This window comes from Hylaeus anthracinus, unplaced genomic scaffold, assembly GCF_026225885.1.
Source record: "Hylaeus anthracinus isolate JK02 unplaced genomic scaffold, UHH_iyHylAnth1.0_haploid 2, whole genome shotgun sequence".
NCBI classification, from domain to species: Eukaryota; Metazoa; Arthropoda; class Insecta; order Hymenoptera; family Colletidae; genus Hylaeus; species Hylaeus anthracinus.
In genome coordinates, this window is record NW_026534838.1 from 3,652,771 (window position 1) to 3,660,463 (window position 7,693).

At 41.7% G+C, this 7,693-nt stretch overlaps 1 protein-coding gene across 5 annotated transcripts in view; it reads right to left on the reverse strand.

Annotated features, from left to right (window-relative positions):
- Positions 1 to 7,693, reverse strand: part of LOC128893021 (LIM domain-binding protein 2) — a 175,582-nt gene that overhangs the window by 60,738 nt on the left and 107,151 nt on the right. The gene's annotated exons all lie outside the window — the stretch shown is intronic.

The window sequence follows — 7,693 nt, forward strand, 5'->3', positions numbered from 1 at the left end:
TCAGAGATAAAAATTGAAAACTTAGGAGACCTCTTTCCTGAGATCTTGTAATGGTCTGAGTCTGTTGCTGTTGTCTTAAAGAAAGGGAGAACAATCGTCGAACAATCAAATTAAAAAAAAATAGTAGCTTATAGGGGATGATGAGACGGAACTTTTTTATATTTGCAGTTTCTTTGCATGAAGTTTAGGTTCAGAGATAAAAATTGAAAACTTAGAAGACCTCTTTACTGAGATTCAACTTTTGTCACTAAAATGTTTACAGACATACGCCTCGATTCACTTGCAGATTAGTGCAAGCTCTAATTCGTCGAAACAAGTCGCTTTCTCGATGGCCACCTGCTGGTTAATTGATCGATCACAGTTTATACCAGACCCGTACACCTCGAAGACGAAAACTAGGTGATACCTGTTCGGTTTGACGTCTCATTAATTGGTAGGCGAATCCAGAAACCCGTCCCGACTAATTTCGCCTCCGCAAAGGGCAGTGGCCTTCGATTAATTTATTTCCACCGTGGGGCGGTCCAAGGTGGAGGGAGGAAAGTTATGATTTAGCGAGGAATAATCGCTCGACCAGTCGAGCGAATCTAAAAATAATTCGCGCGCGGTTTGATCTACTCGGGCTGGCGCGAGCGCGATGCCAAGATAGGCTCCTATGGTTCTTCGTTGCTTTGTACGTCGGCCCAGGCTGACTGTGACGAATGTCTAGAAATTTTGCGCCCGCCATCGTCATCAAACGCTCCACCTCCACGTTCCGAAAACGGGATGGTCCTTTCGTAATTTTATGAAAACGTTTTCTTCGATAGCAACATTTTCCCAGGACTTGTCGAACCATTGAGCTTCGAATCGAGACAAATATTCTATTTTCTTCGAGTATACCGATTTTAAGATTCTACAAAAATATATGCTGCGAATTAGCAACCAAAGATTTCACTCGAACGATATGGTAACTGTACTTGGAGATTATGAACGTTTAAAAAAATGTAGAACGAAGGGAATTGTTTCAAGAGATATCACACACTTGACAATTACGAAATGCAACAAAAAGTGAGAATGTAATTGGTATTTAACTGAATTTGGTTCTTCCTTGATTTATTTAAATTACCTAATTCTTTAGTCAGCCCTTTGATCTACAGGCATAAAATTCTCTTTACAAGTTAAAGGGTTAAACATCAAATAAAACACTTAAAAGTGTCGAGAGCTGCTATTAACGAAATTGAAATACGATTCGGTGTGCAAAGGGTTAATGTCATTTCAGTTTGCAATTCCGCCACAAACTATTCCCTCCGAGAAAAATAAAGAGTCAACGTCGCGTCTCGTTTCGCACCTCGCGAGAACCTCGAACGCAAACATCGTCACGGGCGAAACTCTTCTACACTCTTCTGCGCCTGGCGCGTGGACGGCACGGCACGTAAACTGTTACGTTCTAGAATGACATTCGCAAGACGTCAGTCAATCGTTTGCGCAATCGACGGTCAGAAATCGCGTGCCACGTCGCGTAATTGCGCACCTGTGTCTGGCCGCGCGGTTCACGGTTCGTTTCTCGAAAGGATTCCTTCGCACGGGAATCCGGCCTAACCGCGACCGAAATCTGAAAAGCACGATTTCCGATTGGAAGTGTCCGACACTGCGGAGATTTCGCATAGCGGCGATATTTCAATGTCGCCTCGCACCTGTCAGTAATAACGTATCGACATTCACGGGTAACGCTGTGGGAGGTCTATTAAGTTGCTGATTCGAACGTGTCTGGTAGAGTTATGGCGGAACTAATGTGGGAAAGATTGTTTCGAACGAGAACGACAGAATTCGATATCGATCGTTTGATTCGGGGTGTGAAATTGAATCAAGCCGAGCTGTTGTAAATAGGCGAGAAAAATTTAATCGTTTCGATGATAGCGAGTATAAATATTTAATAATTCCGGAGATTAGGTTTGGATATATCGGAACTCCGAAAAAGGTTCTCTAACTTCATTGCTCGTTCGGGTTCCTCCGACTTCTAATCCAAATTCCGTGTTGGAGCAGGAAAACCGTGCCACGCTGTACCGGTGATAAAACCAACGTGGAAACTAATATACGAAGTCACGTACGATCTCCAAAAATAGTTCCAGGCCAGGAAGTCGGTCCCGGAAGCACGCTCGCAGGCTCCGAAAGTAGATTTCGAACGAACCGAGAATTTTCACGAGTAATCTACGTTCCATCAGAAATTCGTGATCGTCGCCGATGAAAAGTACGAATTAGAGAAGACAGAACTGCCGAACGTTCTGTCGCGGCGGGGATAATCCTTTTTTCCTTCAAAACTCGAGAAATTTTTTACTAGCCACGGTATTTCCATCGGCGAGACTGTGAAACGTGTCCATGAAAATTCGAACAACGTTTCCTTTCCCGAATGCAACGTTGCAAGGCGAACGCGCATTTGCAAAATATCGCGCAACATCAGTGGACACGTCCGACTATCGTCCCAGCGATCCAGAGAGATCCATAGCGCCGGCTGATACGCTTTGGCGAATTTATGCGTCGAACGAGAACGCATCTACGCATCTCCGTGCGGACCGCCGAATTCGATGCCGCGCGAGACGCATAAATTGGCCGTCCCTCTAATTCGCTCATGAATATTCCTTCGTTATATCAATTAAAATCACAGCGACGCCTGAATATTTATCACAGCTACGGAAATTTATTAAAGGATGCGCGACGCGACCCAGATGCGCCAATCGGACCGTTGTCTACTTCCCAATTACATGTTTCTTTGGTTTTGATAGATTGAACGTCGCATTTGGAAGGCCAAATATCAAGTGTTCTTCGTGATTTTTGTTATTAAATGCGCCAAGTTTCAAATTTGATACCGGACTTTTAAATCGAATTGCAATTGATTTGTTTTTAATATATTAGCTATATGTACGGTACCATTGCATAATATTCTCTTGGACAAAAGTAAAAGAAACAAACGTCAGCCATAAAAATTGTTCAAATAATAAATACATTGACGACTTTGTAAATTTGATTTGGAAAAATTCCAGGTGGTCAATTTTAAGTAAAATTTCAAAGTTGAGAAAACATTACAAAAATTCTCGGTCTGAATAAAGTCCTACTATTACAAAACGCCTGTGTAAAATTTAGTTAATGTCGGCACCAACATTTTCTGAGAAAATTGTACCCTTATGAAAAATGTTTACTTGCTAAAATGCCATATATTCTAAGCTTCTTAATCCAACCTGCGAAGCTTGACATACCTGACATAATTATTCAGAACCATGACAGATCTCTTTGAATCGTCTCCCGAGCCCCCTACCCCACCCCCAGGAAGACAAACGATCGTTCACAGTGGATCGGTAGTTGAAAAAGGTTAAAGAACCACGTGTAACCTGCATCATCGACCGTAGCAGTTCGGAAAGCGGTGATCGGCGTTGCGTGGGAACGCGATAAATCAACCGTCGCAAAGGCTAGACCAGAACCTCCGGTACAAATCGTTCCAGCCTTGCCGAGGCAGCCTGTTATTTATTCCGACCATTGAACGAGGCACCGAAGTTATTTCAAAATAGGTGTCCGCGGAGAGGAGCTAAAGAACAGCGACTAATCTCGCAGTTAAAGGGAGATTACGACCGCGGAGGTGTCTGCGTGTGCGTCCGTGCGAGGAACGTAACTCGTTAGACACCTCCCCCACCAATCACGGGCACCTAGCTCAACCTCGACTAATTACGCAACCTGCTCACCTGCCGCTACCTGTCGCGACCGATTCGCTCTCGCTTTATTTTTTGCTAGAGGAGAGCCGCAGCCAACGTCTTATCCGCGGCGAAAGATCACCGTGATATTTGAATACGGAACTTTTGACTGACAGCTCGCAGACTCGCCTGGAATTGCTAAATACGAAAAATGGCGTCCCTCCTGTTCGTTCTATCGCGCTGACGAAGCTGCACGGGACATTTTTGAATCGTTACGCTTTTTAACCCAGTATGCTTGGGCAGTAGGCCAAAAACGGAAGCTACGCGGTCTTGGATCATTTTTTTCATTAATCTGGTCTGGAAGAGATTAGAGGACAGAGGACAGAATATGTGCAATGTCTTCTTTCGCGTGTGTGTTCTCTGAAATTTAGTTATTGCATAGTTAGTTGTACATATACGTTCCATTCGTTCGATTTTACTGGTGTTAAAATGACAGAGTATGTTATCTTCCGTCGTTGTCCAAAATACAACAGCTGTTTCGGAATAACCAACTCGTTTGGGACCGGAGAGTCCGAGACAGTACTGTACATCAGGATAGAGTTTCCAGTAGTTTATAGAATTTAGTTGTAGAATATAGAAAAAGCTAGTCTGGCGCTTGTTCTATGAGTGAACTCAAAGTAGTCCTATAGATGCTTCTATCCAATCTCTAGGATTCATCAACAACACCTTGTCTAATTTCACTAAATACACGTCCTCTTAATCTCACATAATCGAATACATCAGAATGGAGTTTCTAATAATTTATAGAATTTAGAAAAAGCTAGTCTGGCACTTGTTCTATGAGTGAACTCAAAGTAGTCCTATAGATGCTTCTATCCAATCTCTAGGATTCATCAACAACACCTTGTCTAATTTCACTAAATACACGTCCTTTTAATCTCACATAATCTGATGTATACATCAGAAAGGAGTTCCTAATAATTTATAGAATTTAGCAAAATCTACTCTGGCATTCCTTCTATGAGTCACCTCAAAATAGTCCTATAGATGCTTCTATCCAATCTCTAGGATTCATCAACAACACCTTGTCTAATTTTACTAACTACGTCCTTTTAATCTCACATAATAGAATACATCAGAATGGAGTTTCTAATAATTTATAGAAAATAGAAAAATCTACTCTGGCATTCCTTCTATGAGTCACCTCAAAATAGTCCTATAGATGGTATTATCCAATGTCTAGGATTCATGAACAACACCTTGTTTAATTTCACTAAATACACGTCCTATAGATGCTTCTATCCAATCTTTTAATCTCACATAATAGAATACATCAGAATGGAGTTCCTAATAATTTATAGAATTTAGAAAAATCTACTCTGGCATTCCTTCTAGGAGTCACCTGAAAATAGTCCTATAGATGGTTCTATCCAATCTCTAGGATTCATGAACAACACCTTGTCTAATTTCGCTAAATACACGTCCTTTTAATCTCACATAATCGAATACATCAGAAAAGAGTTCCTAATAATTTATAGAATTGAGAAAAATCTACTCTGGCATTTCTTCCGAGTCACCTCAAATTAATTTGACTAAATACAATGACTTCTTTAATCTCCTACAACCAAGTACATCAAGATCCCATTTGCAGTAGCTCATAGAACATCCTAGGACCTGCAAATCTACTCTGGCATTCGACCTTTGAGTCAGGCCAAAGTAGTCCCATGGTTCCTATTCTAATCTCTCGAGATTCATGAGCGGTGCCTGTGCCTAATCTCTTATAATACAAGCAAGTGCGCCAAGAGTCGCTTCCGATTCATGAGATTCACAAGTCTCGCGCATCGGATCTCGCCAACGTCACCGTTCAAGGGCAATCGATGATGCATCGAGAATCGCGACAAGAGCCTCCTGGCGATTCGAACGCGAATTCCCCGAGTCGGAATCACGGGCGCAGAAGTCGGTCGACGGTTCGGTGGAAAAGCATCGGTGCTCGTCCCCGACGTCATTATCGCGCTGTTGTTGTCGCTAGAGTCTTTGTCATCGTTATCATTGCGCAACGTAGACCACCGAGGACGAGCTCGGGCCTAATCGCGCGACGTTGGAGACCGTCTAGTCGGCGAAACGGCTCTCCTCTCCTGTCTAGCCTAGAAACGCGCGAGACACTTCCAACTGGATTGCGACTCGCGGAGCCGGCCATTGTTTAAACGAATTTTTTAAATTATTCTGTGCGCGGAATTATTCCGAGAAATATCCAACTAACAAACTGTCAAAATTACTGCGTACACAATAAATGGCTTGTATATTTGCAGTAAAAGTAATTATCTAAAATTACTTGTTGCATTCTGTTTCTTCTTTTTTTTTTTTTTTTTTTTTTTTTTTAACATAATATGTATACGATAAACACAACTTCAGTCTTAATTCACACACGAGCCTGAAATAGATTATTTATTCTTCAATGACCAACAAAATCTCGTCGTTTAATGATTCGTTTATTGGAAAGTTTAATCTTTCTTATTCGGGAAAATTATTACAAATATAAAAAGTTATGACTGTACCAAGTGCATCGACGCTTGAATTTCAGATTTTTCCAAAAGTGGAGTTAACCGATTCCGTGCAGTGAACACGTAATTGATACTTAAATCGCAAAAGAAATAATACAGTGTCGGCGCACCCTATAACATCCAAGTATCATTGATTTAACTAGTTCTCTGTTTCGATAATTATCACCACGAATCCCAGTGAAAAAAATTGAATTTGAGAAAGAATTTCGAGATATACAGATCGAATTGGTCAGATGGTTTCAGTGTCGAGTTGGTAATGGGAAATGGAAGTAAAAATTTGGTTAACTGTAGCCACGAGGGAACCGTCGGAAAAAGATGAAAACCGGATGGCCAACTGGCGTTGACGTTGACGCGACGATGTCGGTTTGACGTGAACGGGCTTTGACGGTGATTTCGACGATGACACGTCGGTGTCTTACTCGCGGACGTGTACTCGCCTAACGAACCGTTTATTGCTCGGCGTGCCCAACACTTCGTGTGTAACGATATCGGTCGATCTGTTCGTCGTTTCGAAGCTTTGCGTCGAAGATAGAGTAGGTGGAGTTTAGTGAATTTAGTAGAAAATTTCAGGCTTCGAAATTATTACACAAACGGTATGCAAGATGGAGATGGAGATGCAAAATAAACTGGGGTGAAAATTGGAATTTTGTAGAAAATTTCACACTTTGAAATTATTGTACTAATGGTACACTAAATGGAGAAGACAACAGACTATGAGAAATTGGAATTTAGTAGAAATTTCCATGCTTTGAAATTATTACACAAGATTATTACACAAGATTATTACACAAGGCTATTGTTACAGGAGACGAAATGAATGGCAACAACGTGGAAAAACGCGTTACGTGATGTTCGATAAGATTCCGCTCGATCTTCGGCGATCAAGGGACAGTGATTTACCAACTGTCCGTAAATAATTTCATGCGACGATAGCGGATGGACTATTCCATCGTCGTGGATTCAATTTATAGGAAATCGATCTTCGGAATGGTCTCGGTGAACCGTGGCCAGCGTTTGGCGTCTTTTGTCGCGGAGACACCGATTTGTATCCCGGATTTACGGCCCCCGTAAGCCGAGCCAAGATGACTCGGGCCGTTTGGCCGCCGTCGCTACGGATCCGAATCGGGAAAAGGACTGCCACCGCATAGTCAAGGCATTTGCATTCGAGACTCGGGCAGAAAGTCGATTTTCAAAATTGTGCTGCTGGTCCAGAAATTTCTTCGTGTAATTTAGTAAAAAGCGTGAGCTAGGGTTGCAGATCGTTTACTCGAGAAACGCGTATATTTGTTCTTTAAGTGTCGCATGGAACGTCTCAGTGACACTTGTAGATAATTTACTGTAACATTGGAAGCATAGAAAAAATATATATATATATATATATATATACATCAGAAAGGAGTTCTTAATAATTTATAGAAAATAGAAAAATCTACTCTGGCATTCCTTCTATGAGTCACCTCAAAATAGTCCTATAGA